Source organism: Mesoplodon bidens (genome assembly GCF_964165515.1).
Source record: "Mesoplodon bidens genome assembly, chromosome: 2".
Lineage (NCBI taxonomy): Eukaryota > Metazoa > Chordata > Mammalia > Artiodactyla > Ziphiidae > Mesoplodon > Mesoplodon bidens.
Window position 1 is genome coordinate 1843879 of NC_138177.1, and position 13807 is coordinate 1857685.

General features: G+C 55.4%; 1 protein-coding gene across 3 annotated transcripts in view; it reads right to left on the minus strand.

Annotated features, from left to right (window-relative positions):
* Positions 1-13590, minus strand: part of NAV1 (neuron navigator 1) — a 211405-nt gene extending 197815 nt beyond the window's left edge. For all 3 annotated transcript variants that reach the window (XM_081226425.1, XM_081226424.1, XM_081226423.1), the window contains exon 1: positions 13287-13590. The gene's annotated coding sequence lies outside the window, so the exon portion shown is untranslated. The remainder of the gene's footprint in view (positions 1-13286) is intronic.
* Between the last annotated feature and the right edge of the window lie 217 nt (positions 13591-13807).

The following is a 13807-nucleotide window of genomic DNA, read 5'->3' on the forward strand; positions in this document are numbered from 1 at the left end:
ACCCTCGACCAGTCAAACGAGCTGGGTTCAGGTGGTCCCCACTGTGCAGGAGAAGGCGTTTGGGGGACGCATCACCGGCACAGACAACTGGAAAGTGGCGGAAGGGTAGGAGCCCCGCTGCCCCACCTCCTTCTTACCCTCCGCCCCCGCCCCGGCCCCCCAGGAGCCCTTTCATCCTCTTCCTGGTGCAGACACAGCCGCCCTGTGCCCCTTCACCCCTCCTATTGGAACAGACCACGTCTGACAGTTCGCAGCGTGACTACAGTAAAGGGACTGGGTCCTGCCGTCTACTCCTGCGCTTTACTTACTCATTTTTTCCAGTCTAAGTGGCACGGGCCAGGTGGTCCTCACTTTACCCACCTGAGAAGTGGGAAGATCAAGAGGTATCTCTAACATTTGACCCCAGCAGAGGAGGCTATGGGTGAGATCCTGACCTGGTTCTCCCTCCGGCTGACCCCGGGAACCCCTGGGGCAGGTGCGGCTTGGCAGGTGACTGCCCCAAGGCGAGTTAATGTCCTGATGGAGGCCTGACGGGGCCCCGAGACTGTAGCGGACTGGGCTGAGGGACGCAGGCAAGCGTGCAGCCCAGCCTTGGGTCTCTTCCCAAACCACCGAGCGCTGCCTCCCAGGAAGGGGGGCGCGGAGGCTGAGCTTTGCCCAGATCCCTCAGAAGGCGCCAGATCACCAGCCACCGTGGCTGAATGACCACGGCTGGCACGTGGCATTTCAACAGCACTGCTGGTGGCCTGGGGACGCAAAGGTGTCTCAGCCTGACACTCCCTGAGCTTCTGGACAGAAACGACAGCCTACAGTCCCCTCCCTCAGTTAAGGGCGCCTGTGCTCGGGCAGGGCCAGGAGTCGGGTCTCCTCCCAGGCTCGGGCTGACTCGCCATCGTCCCCTGCCCCAGGGACGAGCCAGCGTCCGAGCTTTGGCCGGTGACGTTTGCCACTGCAGAGACCTCAGCAGAGTCAAGCCTCTGTTTTTCCAGGGGGAGTGATGACTTTCTAAGGCTCTTTAGGGAGACGGCACTGTAGACCCTCACATGTCTTCAGCACAGGACACGGGAGACAGTGCTCTCGGCCGGCCAGGTGTGGGGCGATGCTCCCCAAGGGCCCAGAGTCTCTGTGGAGGGGACGAGGGCTGCTCTGAGACCACCAGCACCCCGGAGGCCCTTCCTGGACAAGGTCTGGGCCTGAAGAACAGAGGTGAAGAGTCTGCCTGGAACGCCCCCCACCCCCTTCACAGCCACTCTCTGCCTGACTCAGTCCTGGGAGCAAACGGCACTCACTGCCCAGGAGGTCCCCACCCCCGCCAGGGCCTACGATTCCTTCCTCTGTCTCGCTGCCCCCACCCCCACCGGCCCTGAGCTGCCTCTGCGGCGCTTGTGAAAACCAGGCTGTATCGCTGGTTTGCTTTCTGGACGCCTTTTGTAACTGAGCCTAGATCACCTGTCCTGGCGCCCAGCACGGTCCCGGCGAGTGTTCGGTGGATGCATGAGAGATGCTGAGTCAGTGAACACGGCACCTTCAATCCTCGCTCCACCGGAAATCCCGCCTCCCAGCCCAAACCCCTCCTGGGCCTTTTCCACGGGCTGTTCTCATGAACACAGACCCCAGGCAGAGCCAGAAGCCAGTCCCCCGAGCAGCCCTAAGCCACCCACTGACCCATCGCCCAGCTGCCTCTGCAGAGCCTTTCCTCCGGGGCCGGGGGACCCATCTGTCCCCTGAACCCCCTCTAGCCTCTCCCTTTTCTGGCCTCTCTTTCGGAAACACCTTTTTCCTGCCCTCAGGCTGCTGCGTTTCCTGCCCAGGAAGAGGGCCTCTGGATCGGAGAGTGTTATTTATAGCAGGCCTGCCTCCTTCCAGGCCTCACTAGGTGAGGGTCAATGGCCCAGGGCTACACACAGAAGATGCTCAGGACTTGCCAGGGTCCAAGCACCATAGGAGGGAAAGGGCAGGCCCAAGAGGGAGCATCTTCTGATGTTCGGACGGGTCCCCGGCCCAACCTCCCCATACCTCTCAGGGACCCCACTGCTCTCCCAGGTTCCCAGACTTGAAAACTCAGAGCCGCAGAGGCAAAGACTTACAGGATTTAGATCTGGAGGAGAAGCTAGAGACCAAACCTGATGAGGAAATGGAGACTCAGAGAGGGGAGGGAATTCGAACAAGGGCAAGCGACGTTAAAGCAGGTCCTCCAGCCAAAATCACCCCCGGCCCTGGCCTTACACGACACAGCTACAGAGGAATTGGTATGCATTGCCTCATGCCATGTCAGGAGGCAGGTGGTATGTGAGGGGCTGCGTTGCGTCATCAGGAAAAGATGGTTGAAGGTGGGTGCTGGTGGGATGAACTGGGAGGTTGGGATTGACATGTAGACACTAATACGTATAAAACAGATAACTAATAAGGACCTGCTATATAAATAAATAAATAAAATTCAAAAATTCAAAAAAAAAAAGAAAGAAAAGATTGTTGAAATACTAACCCGCAGTGTCTCAGAACATGACCGTATTTGGAAATAGGGTCTCTGCAGATGTAATTAATTAGGACAAGGTCACACTCAAGTAGAGTTGCCCTGATAAGTAGGGTGCCCTCGTAAGTAGAGGGAAATCTGGACACAGATGGACGTGAGGACCCCACAGGGAGGAGGTGGCCACGTGGTGACAGGCAAAGACCGAAGTGATGCGTCTACCGGCTGAGGGACACCAAGGACGGCTGGCAACTCGGGAGGCCGGGAGACGCAAGGAAGGACCCCCCAGCGCAGGTCCGCGGGGGAGCACAGCCCGGCCGACACCTGGAGTCCAGACTCGCAGCTCCAGGAACCGAGTCAATAAATCTCTGTAGTTTTAGGCCACCCCGTTTGTGGCACTTTGCGATGACAGGTCCAGCAAGCTGACACAAGGGGCTGGTCCTCTTCGGCAGACGAGGACTCTGAGGCTGGGGCAAGTCAAGTGCAGCGCCCGGGTCCAGGCTCAGGGCAGCAGGCTCGCCGCCTCTCCATCCTGGTCCTTCCCATGTGCAGCTCACTCCCTGCGGCCTGCTGCTCCCCACCAGCTCTCACTGCCTCCCTGCAGGGCTGCCCTCGGTGACTGTGACAGATCTGCCGGCTGGCTCTCCCTCCCTACCCATCCGTCCACTCAGAACCTCTCCTGGGAGCCCACCGTGCGCCAGCCTCGGAGCACGTGCTGGGGTCCCTCCAGAGACCAGAGCTGAGCTGGAGCTCCAGAAACTGGGTCAGATGCCCTCTCGGACCTCCGGTGTCTCTCCCCACCGGCTTTGTGCCACCAGCAGGGCCGGATGTTCCAGCTGTCCCATGATCTGAACCTTCCAGGAGGGAAGGTAGCTCCCAGCCCATGAAGGGAAGAAAAGGCACCAGGGCCACGTACAGGGAGCCACGAAACGGGGTGTGGTCTCGGCACAAAGAAGACGACACTGCCAACCTCAAAGACCTCCAGCTCATCTTCACTCTCAAAACCCCAGCAGAGATCCTGGTGATGCGGGTAGATGTGACTCCTGGAACAGGAAAAGCATTGGAAGCATCCCCCAGAAACAGACCGGTTCGTCCCCACGGCAGGAATTAAAAGAAACAAAGTACATCATTCAACATGGATGAGTCTCAGAAGTAGTATGCTGAGCGAAGGAAGTCAGACACACAACAGAACCCACTACATGATCCACGTACGTGAAGTTCAAGATCGGGCACCATGAATCTGGCGATAAAAATCAGAACAGGGAAACAATGGTGGGAGAGGTGTCCTGACCGGGAGGGACAGGAGGAAACTGGGCTGATGGAAATGTTCTATATCTGGACTGGGGTGTGGTTACCAAGGTACGTTCATTTGTTAAAAACACATGAGACGGGACACCTATGGTTTGTGTATTTCACTGTTTGTAAATCATACCCCAATTAAAATACAACAGAATAGGGGGGAAAAAAGGAGAAAAGGATTCCTTCCCTCTGGGTTGGAGGGAAAGGCCAGGCCAGGGCCCAGAGTGTGGGGGGTGCCATGGACTGTGAGGGGAAGAGTTTTCTTCCACTGCTTTCCAGGCTGGAGTCTCGCTCGGGCTCTGATCAGCCCGCGGCCAGCCTGAGGCGCCAGCCACCTTCACTACACAGAGGCGGGTGGACGCGAACAGAGTAGAAGGCCCCCGTCCACGTCCACAGGCTGCTGAGCACCGCTCTCCCCCAGCTCATAAATCAGGCCCTCCTTCCGCCTGAGGCATCCAGGCTGAGCCCTCCCTGGTGTCCTGCTGCCATGGCGACCGCCCCAGCCTGGATTTGGACTCCTGGGGCCTGAGCTCATCCTTTCAAATCTCCCACCTTCCCATATCCTCTGCCTCGTCCACACCTGCGACCTCTCCTCCCGAAGCCGCGGCTGTGTGTGATGCCCTGGAAACACAGCCTGGGCTAGCTGGTGGGCAGGCTCCGCCAGAAGAGCCCTAGGTCCCTCCACTCTCCCAGCCCCCGCCGAGAGGCCTGCAGACTGGAGCCCACTGGGGCCCAGAGGGATCACACATCTTAGAGCCGCACCTCTCCCCCCTCCCCATCTGGCCCTGGCAGGGAAGCATCTCCCCATCTGGCATACAAACACCCCTTTGGGGATCAATCCACCCAGAAGTGTGGTCTGCAGGGCTGGGGCACTGAGTGCTTGCGGCCTCCTTGCTTTGCCCTGTCACTGGCCCAGCCAGCGTTTACCCTCTGAGGCCCACATGCAGCGGCCACAGGGGCAGCGTGGGGCGTCCGACAATAGTGACCAGCATCCGCTCCAGCCAGGCAGCTCCTGACACACTAACCCTGACCCTAACCCTAGGACGACTCTCGCCATTCCATGGGGTAGCAATGACTGTCCCCATCTTACAGACGAGGGGCCGGAAGCCCGGAGGGGGTGTCACAGGAGCCCGGGTCAGACTGACCCCCACCTCCCACCGCAGAGGCCCCAGGAGCAGCTGAGGACCAGGAGGTGGCCTCTCACCCGCCAGGGAGAGTCAGGACCGGGGCTCCCCTTGGCAGGAGAGAGGGACGGACACCCACGAACAACCCACCCCTTCCCCTCAAGGCATCAGTGAGCAAGGATTTCCTGAGCCTGACTCCGTGCCGGGACCCAGCCAGGCCACCTCCAGCTCGAAGGCCAGCCTAGCGTGGCCCAGCGGGCTTTCCTCTGCCCTGGGCGGCCTCTCCCAGACACATCGGCCCGCCAGCCCCCACCCAGATCCCAGACACGGGGCTTTGTCTGCGCTGGACGTGGTGCCAGAGTGTCCCGGGCCCTCTGGCCAGCTCAGCAGGGCCTTCCCACCCTCTTCCCACAACTACTCCAACCCTGTGGCCACGTTCTGGGCCCCCCTAGTGGCCAAGGCCAGCAAAAGGAAGCGGTGGGATGACTCAGGGTTGACGTGGCCTCAAGAGACGTGCCCCTGTGATGACATCTGGTAGGGAGATCGGTAACGGCGGAGAGGTCTGGATTCACAGGAGATGTGGACCTCGGGAGGGGCCGGTGTGTCAGCTCCAGACCAGCTAACAAGCCAAAGGGTCTCAATGTATTGCCAGATGAACACAGGCTAAATTCATGCAAAATGGTTATTTTCAACTCTGAGGAGAAAATGAGAAACAGAACTCAAAATATAACACTTTGACAGTGTTCCTTGGACTAACTGGGTAAAATTTGCAGGAGTGATAAAAGTGGCACCCAGAGAGCCTCTGCTACTAGTTCTCTGGGTGGTTACCCACACAACCAGGGATGATACACTAATAACTCGATTCCCTGTCTTGCCACCTTTAGACAATATCTACCATTATCCGACAAAATAGTAGAAAATAAGAATCTTTCTCTTTCTCCTTCTCTTCCTCCCAATATTTTATTTTCATTCCTTTTATTGGTTATTTCCCACCTATAATCTTGAGTTTTGTTTTCTTGTTTTAGGACACTTTGACGACTCTCTTGAACCCCCAGCTTGATGAGACGAGAATACTGGAGAACCTCCTGCCCGCTCCCCTGCCCCCTCCCCTTGGTCACATACGCTTGATTCTCCTTTGCCCGTTGACAAGCAGCCACACTGAGCTTGCTTCAAAGGGAATGCAGGTCACTTATGGTGTCTGGACTACGGGAGTGTGGTTTATACCAGCCTTGGAGGCTCCCAATCTCACTTTCCTCGTCTGTAAAATGGGGACAGCATAAGCAGGTCCTAATGCCTCACAAGACAAGATGGGGAGGACAAGGAATGTGAGTGACACTTACAAGGCTTTTTGTAAATAAGATAACACGACATGCAGCCTGGAACGGTAATGATGGCTCACGTTGGCGGGGCCGCTTGGATAACTCTCCGAACCTCAGTTTCTTCACCAGTGAAATGGGGAGATTAGTGCCCATCTCGCTAAGAGGTTGTAAAGACAAACTGAAATCATAAAAATCAAACTGCTTTGTACTCAGGGCATCCCTGTCCCAATTTAAGGAGTCATGACACCAGTTCCCTCTTTCGGGAGATAAAACTGCAGCTCAGGCCCCAGCACATCAGGCGGAGGGGAAATGCACAGCTCTCTAGAGGGCATTTGGGGAACAACTGGGAAATCTGAATGTGGCCCGTTTGTTAAATATAATAATGCTATTAAATTCACTATCATTGGGTGTGATTGTGGGGCTATAAGTCCTCACTCTCAGGAAATGCATGGGCAATAGTTAAGGGTTAAATACCACCATCTCAGCAAGTTATTTTCAAATGGCTCGGGAAAGTGTTATTATATATACACTGATGTGGATAAATGGAGAGAGACACACAGCATTGGAGCAAAGCGTTACCAGTCAGAGAATCCAGTCGCTGTCCTATTTCTCACCTTCTCTACTGATTTGACATCTTTTCAAAATAAAACATTACAGGGAAAAAACTTTCCAGGTCGGAAGCACCCGAACTGTCGTGGCGCCTTTCTTGTCCCCAGGGAAGCAGGGGCGGGCCCTGACCCCACAGCTGCCACCATCCCCCCCCCCCCGAGTGCGTGCGTGGCATGGGGGTGCCGGGGAGGGCCCAGGGACTCCCAGAACCGCCCCAGACGAGGGCCAGGTGGGCAGCCGCCGGTGGGTCCCGGCCGGGGCGTCAGCTGTCTCCTTTGTTAAAGGAGAACAGACAGACAGTTGGCATCTTAGCAGCACCTGGAGCCCAGCCTCCTGCCCAGTCAGCTCAGTCATCTGCACCAATGAGCTTGGCGAAGAGGCGCCGGTGACTGGCTTTACAGTCACCTACTGGGGACCTATTCTACACTCCGCTCCAAGTCTGCAGAAAGCTAGGCAACAGCAAAAGAACACGAGGCAACACACACAGGAAAGGGCAAAAGACGCCACCAGCCTCTCCCTGCTTTATGCCTTATCCCGTGTCCCCAGCTGGACAGCCAGCTCGCAGGCTCTGGGGGGCGATCCACACGTCAGAAAGAGAGCTGCCTTCCCGGCTGATGACGGGCGATCTGCAGACGTGCAGGGAGCTCGGGACTGGAGAGCCGTCCTCTGTTCGGAGGGAGATGGACCCTGGCTTCTCCTAAGGGTGATTCGTGCAACGAGGAGGGTGAGGGGAATCTCACCCTGACCGTCCCTGGACCAGGGCAGGCTCCATGGGCTCACGTGACCCAATCACTCTCCGAGTGGATTTCCCAACCTGGCCAGATCACAGGAATCACTGTGGTGGAAGGGTGGAGATCAGGCGACCGGGGAACAGTGTCTGAGGAGTGAAGCATTTTCATTCAACTCTCCCTGGGGAAGAAGTGGAGTCTCCACCAGGTGCTCTGGCGGCCCAGGTCCCACAGACAGCACTGAGGCCAGTGGGGAGAATATGATTCCAATCGCTAATATCTGTGGAATATTCATCACGTGCTGAGGACTTTGCGTGCAAAGTCAAGACCTGAACCTTGATTCCCAGTCTGCCTCACTTCATGGTCCAAATTCTTACTATGACATCATCTGTCTTCCCAGAAGACACCTGAGATCATACCCAGTGAGGATGATCTGAAGGAAACAGGGCAGAGGAGGAGCCCGGGCAGTGTGTGGCACCTGCTTCCAGACCCTGAAAGGCTGTCACCATGCAGGGCAATAGCACTTGCTCTGCGAGGTTTACTGCTAGCCCCCCACTTTATTTGGGGGTGCATTTGGTGAAGCCCATTCACCTTTGGTATCTTCCCCAGAGGCAGTCACACCCACGAAAGATAAACCCAGGAGGAACCCTGAAGGACAGAGCATTCAAATACAGAACCAGATGGTTTCAGCACACAGTCGTGGGGGGTCCCCAGCCGGAGGACCCTGGAGGGGATGGTTTAGAGGCGCCTGTGGTACCTGGGAAGCAAACACGGGGCTTCGTGACATGGTTCTTTCCAACTTTGAAAGTTTAGTTCTACAGAAGTTGGCATTTATTCTATTTACAAATGGATTTTAAAGTCGGGGAGGGATGTAAAGTGGGTCAGTTTTACTGTCCAGATGGGGAGGGAGTTGCGTCACTGAAAGCGGTGACCAGCCAAGGGTTCCAGGGGCGAAATCAGCTCAGCCGCCAAGCGGTCGTAACCCTCACTGTGCATCAGAGTCACGAGGGCAGCTGTGTCCAAACCAAGGGAAGCTGACATCTGGGGCTGGGCCCAGGGACCCGTCCGTCCTGGTCAAAGCTCCCCAGTGAGTCCGACAGGCCGTCAAGATGGAGCCACTGAGCTGGAAAATGCAGCTCACACTGGGGTGGCCTTGGTGCCCTCCGAGCCCCATGAAGACCCAGAGTCAGTTCACGTCTACACCTGGGTCAGCTCATGTCTACACCTGGGTCAGCTCATGTCTACACCTGGGTCACTTCATGTCTATACCTGGGTCAGCTCATGTCTACACCTGGGTCAGCTCATGTCTACACCTGGGTCACTTCATGTCTACATCTGGGTCAGCTCATGTCTACACCTGGGTCAGTTCATGACTACACCTGGATCAGCTCACGTCTACACTTGGGTCAGCTCATGTCTACACCCGGGCTCGTCAAACGTCTCTGACACAGGGGCAGTGGTTGAGCGAGTGCTTGTAAGTCAAAAAGATCTGAATCAAAATCCCTCTAAGATGTTCCCTTTGGACATGGGGTGAGGTCCTTTAACCCTTCAATGCCTCAAAGTCCTGACTTTTCTAGTTATTACGAAGTTTTCACAAATTCACAGACATAGAAAGTAGGTTGGTGGTTGCCAGGGGGTGGGGGGTGGATAGAAGACGAAGAGTTACTGTTTACGGGGACAGAGTTGTAATCTGGGAAGATGAGAAAGTTCTAGAGACGGAAGGTGACAACAGTTATACAACAATGTACTTAAGGCCACCGAACCGTACACTTAAAAGTGATTAAAATGGTCAATTTTGTGCTATATATATTTAACCACAGTAAAAATTTTTAAATGTTTAAAGTACAATAACTATAAAGAAAACTATAATAAACATGCACCCACCCACCCAACTACAGAATGTTAGTACTTTGTCAAATTTTCTTCAGTTTTTAAAATAAAAAAATGAAATTTTGCATATTTTTTTAAAAAAAGCTTTCAGAGGGATTTTTCTCAGGAATTCAAGGGAACTTCAACATAAGAAAATCAATGTAATTATCAAAACACATGATGAACTCAAGTGACACAGAAAAAAAGCATTTGACAAAATCCAACACACTTGCATGATAAAATACACTTAGAAAAGCTGGATTAGAAGGGATTTCTTCAACACGATAAAGAGATTTTATGAAAAACCCACAGCAAACGTTCTACTCAGCGCTGAAGACTGAAAGCTTTCCCTCTAAGATCAGGAACAAGACAGGGCTGCCTGCTCTCACTAGCCACTCAACGCTGGATGGGAGGTTCCAGCCAGAGCAGTCAGGGAAGAAAAAGCAGTAAAAGCCATCCGCACTGGAAAAGAAGAAGTAAAACTATCTCTATTCACAGTTGACATGACCCTGCATATGGAAAACCCCAAAGAATCCACCCATACAAAAGCCAAAAGAGCTAATAAACAAATGTTCCAGGCGACAAGATCAACACACAAAAATCAATTGTGTTTCTACACACCGCAGTGAACAATCCAAAAAAGAAACTGAGAAAACAACCCCACTTAGGAAAGCTTTCAGAGTATCGGAGGACTGGGCATCAGAAGAGTCTCAGGGCCCCTTGAAGTGGGGACATCTCGTTATTAATGGTCCTTGGTGGAGGAGCATGCATCAGTGAGCACCTTTAGTTTTTCATGTGTGTTAGTGTGTCTCTTACTAGAATCAAGTAGAGCAAACAGATCTGATGGGGATGATGGTCTGTGCAAGAGAAACGGAACCCCAGCCGCAGGCAGGCCAGAGTGACCTGGGGCTCGGCCATGGGGCTCGGCCATCTTGCCTCCCTTCACATCTCAAGAGCCACAGGAAGCTGGGAAGCAAAATCCCAGGCCCCTTGGAGGAAATCAGGCCTGAGTCAGCCTTCCTAGGAGGGGGAGGGAACAGACGAGGCCCAGGAAATTGTTTACATAGGGGGGGTGTTTTCCACTTGAAAAGTTGGTGGGTTTTTTTCTTTTTTAAGTTGAAGAAGGAACTGGAAGTGCTTTTAATGATCGTTTTGTGACTCGGGGCCAGAAAGATGGAGTGTTTGCCAAGGAGAGACACACTTCTCAGTTCTAGACGCTACGAGCTGGTGGTTGGTTCCATGACAGAGATACTCTCCTTCCCCCTTGTTTCTGTCCCTCTCTCTTGCCAACAGCTATGGAACATCTTCTGAGATCTACGGATGGCAGTACTAGGAAGAGAAACATTCTGATGCACGGAAGTGACTGGCTGAAAGGGAAGGAGCCCTAGATGGGGAGCCAGAAGCCCTGCGTTCTAGGCTGGGTTCCGCAGCCCCAGCTGTGCAGCTTTGAGCCCTTCCACTCCCTCCTGTAGGCCTTGATTCCCCGCTGTAAAGGGGAGGGCAGGGCAGGGGCTGGGAGGGGAAGACCTCTTTAGACTAGTGCTTCTGAAGGCCAAACCCTTTAAGAATTCAAAAGAACTTTAAAGAAAAGGGAAGTGACATTGATGGAAAATGGAAAGATGAAAAGAGAGACAAGTTTGAAAAGACGGACAAGAGCTGTTTCTTCTCTAGGCCATTCTTTCCCGCTGGGCCAAAGCTGGGCTAATACCAGAGGCTCCCAAGGACTCAGGAGGGGGCCAGGTTTGGGGAGGGAAGGAAAAACAGCATTCCTGTTCTCAGTTTGCTCAGGCCAGGACTTCCCAAGGAGATTCCAGAAAAGGCCTGCATGCTTAAAGCTTGCCCAGCTGTGAACAAATCAACCTCATCATGGACCAGGTTTTCAGGGGAAAAGGGGGCTGGGGGGATGGTGGTGGAGGCAAATCAAACGACTCTCAAAGAAAGACATAAATAAGAATAAATGGGCACCGGAGTTGGATGGGAGACCTCTGGGTGGTACCTAAAATTTTTTTTCCCAATTGTATTAATTTGGCAAACATTTGAAAGATGCCTGCTGAGTGTTGGGCGTGGTCAGACAGGACAGCGGGCAGGAAGGCCTCCACAGGGAGATAAAAACACAAAGCAGAATGGAAACCTGCCCCAGGGGACTTCAGAGTAGGGGCTGTTCCCTCTAAACCTGGGGAGCCCGGGAAACAGACCCTAGAGGCTGGAGCACAGATCAGAAAAGCCCTGGCCATTCTTTCGTGCTCCATGGTACACAAGTCAGGAACGACCTGCTCGCGGGTCATCCAGGAAGTGAGCAACACAGGCTGATACAGACCTACAAACTGATCAGCAACTTTCCCCTAGAAACCACTGGTGGAAGCACGGACCACTGTAAAGCTCATCTCGGGCGAGGAAACTCACAATCACTGCGACTCCCTGTCTCATTTTCCCAGTTTAATCCCAAAGACACACAAACCCAAATTCAAAGCAGGATACAAAAAATTCATAAGCAGGCTGGAGTCATCTGTGTCTTTGGCCTGAAGGGAGCCCAGGTCGACCTAGTGGCAGCTCCGCCTACTCGGGGGAGGGTTCTTTGTGTGAAGTCCTGCAGCCCCGTTAGAAAAGAGTCGCAGGGGACACCGCGTAGGGGAACAAGACGCAGGCAGGATGCAAACCCAGGCAGACCCTCTATTTCTGCAGCGCGAACAAGGCCGCAGGCTTCTCAGCTTGAATTTGAACGAGCCAATGGTGTGCCAACCGCTGAAACGGGAAGCCAGATAAACAGCACATTATCGAGGGGCATCCGGCGCGTCCCAGAAGCCGGCGCCAGCTGCGCCCCGGGCTGTCTTAACAAAGTGCCATTGACTCACCAGCTGATGTTCCCATGTTGGGCTCGGGGACAAGGAACCCTCTCTGCAGGGTGGACGTCACCGCTGCACACCATCCCCACCGCCCCCACTCACGCCTCCCCTCTCTGCCCCCTGCAGACTCCGCCAGTTCTTTATCTTCCGACCAGTTTCTGTCGGCTTTGAGAACAGAAGGGACTCCAGGGCCCAAGCACCGGGGACTCTTAGGTGAGCTCCCAGAGCGGCCACCCTCTCTTTTTCCCTCCCTCCCAGCTGCTCCGGGAAGCTTTCTAGGCGTGCCAGGAGGCCAGCCTCCGGGGCCCGTGCGATGCTTCTCAGTGCATCCCGGGGCCAGAGAACGTTTTCTGGAACAGTGTGCCAAGGTCACCTGCCCAGCTGTTCGGCTCGCTCCGCTGGGGTAGGAGGAGAAGATGTGGGCAGGTGTGTGTGTGTGTGTGTGTGTGTGTGTGTGTGTGTGTGTGTGTGTGTGTGTGTGTGTGTGTGTGTGTGTGTGTGTGTGTGTGTGTGTGTGTGTGTGTGTGTGTGTGTGTGTGTGTACGTGAGCGTGTGTGTATGTGTGGTGTGTGTATGTGTGGTGTGTATGTCTGTGAGCATGTGTGTCTGTGCATTGTGTGTGTATGTGTGGTGTGTGTGTGGGTGGTGTGTGTATGTATGTGTGTGGTGTGTGTATGGTGTATGTATGTGAGCATGTATGTATGTGTGTGGTATGTGTGTGTGTGTGTGTGTGTGTGTGTGATGTAGCCCTCGGTGTCTCTGATCAGAGGATCTCAACACACTTTCAACAGCAAGGCAAGGGAAACCGAGGCTCAGAAAGGTTGGACTTGGGTGGCCCATGGTGAGTCTCCTGGACCAGACGCGCAGCCCCGCGGGGACGCTCAGCCTCCCGCGGGCGCAAGCTAACTCCCCCCGGGGCTCGGGCCCTCCTGCCCCGCAGGACCCGCCAGCCCAGTCCCGCAAAGCGGGGAGCATCAGACTCGAACCCACCCCGCGACCGCCCGGTCCCTGCGCGGGCCACTCACCCGCGCGCCTGCGCCCCGGGGCCCCGGGTCCACGCATCCCAACGGCGCCGGCCAGGCCCACGTCGCGAGGAGAAAGTTCTCAGGCTCCCGCGCTGATCGGCCCCCCCGGAGTCTCGGCGTCCGCGCTCCGGTCGCGGGTGGCACTACGGCCGCCGCCGGCCCGGGCCCCACGACGCTGAGGAAGGCGGCATCCCGAACAAAGTGCGTCCCCTGCCGGGCGCGGGGCGGAGCCTGGTGACCCGCTGCCCCGGGCACACGCCGGCCGCCTCCCCGGGCCGGGGGCGGAGGCTGCGCCGCCGAGCGCCCCGCTCCCCCCGCGCTGTGCCAGTTGAACCCGCAGAGGGGCGGAGGCGCCGGGCCCTTCCAGACTTTGTCATTGGAAAGCTATTCCCGTAACCCTTTCCTGCCTTCGCCTTCCGTCCCGCCTCCGCGGCCGCAGAAAGGCGGAGCTGGGTGGCGGGGCAGGAAGCCTCCGCACAATCAAGCCTTTCCTCGGCCGGGACCCGCCGCTTCCAGGCCCG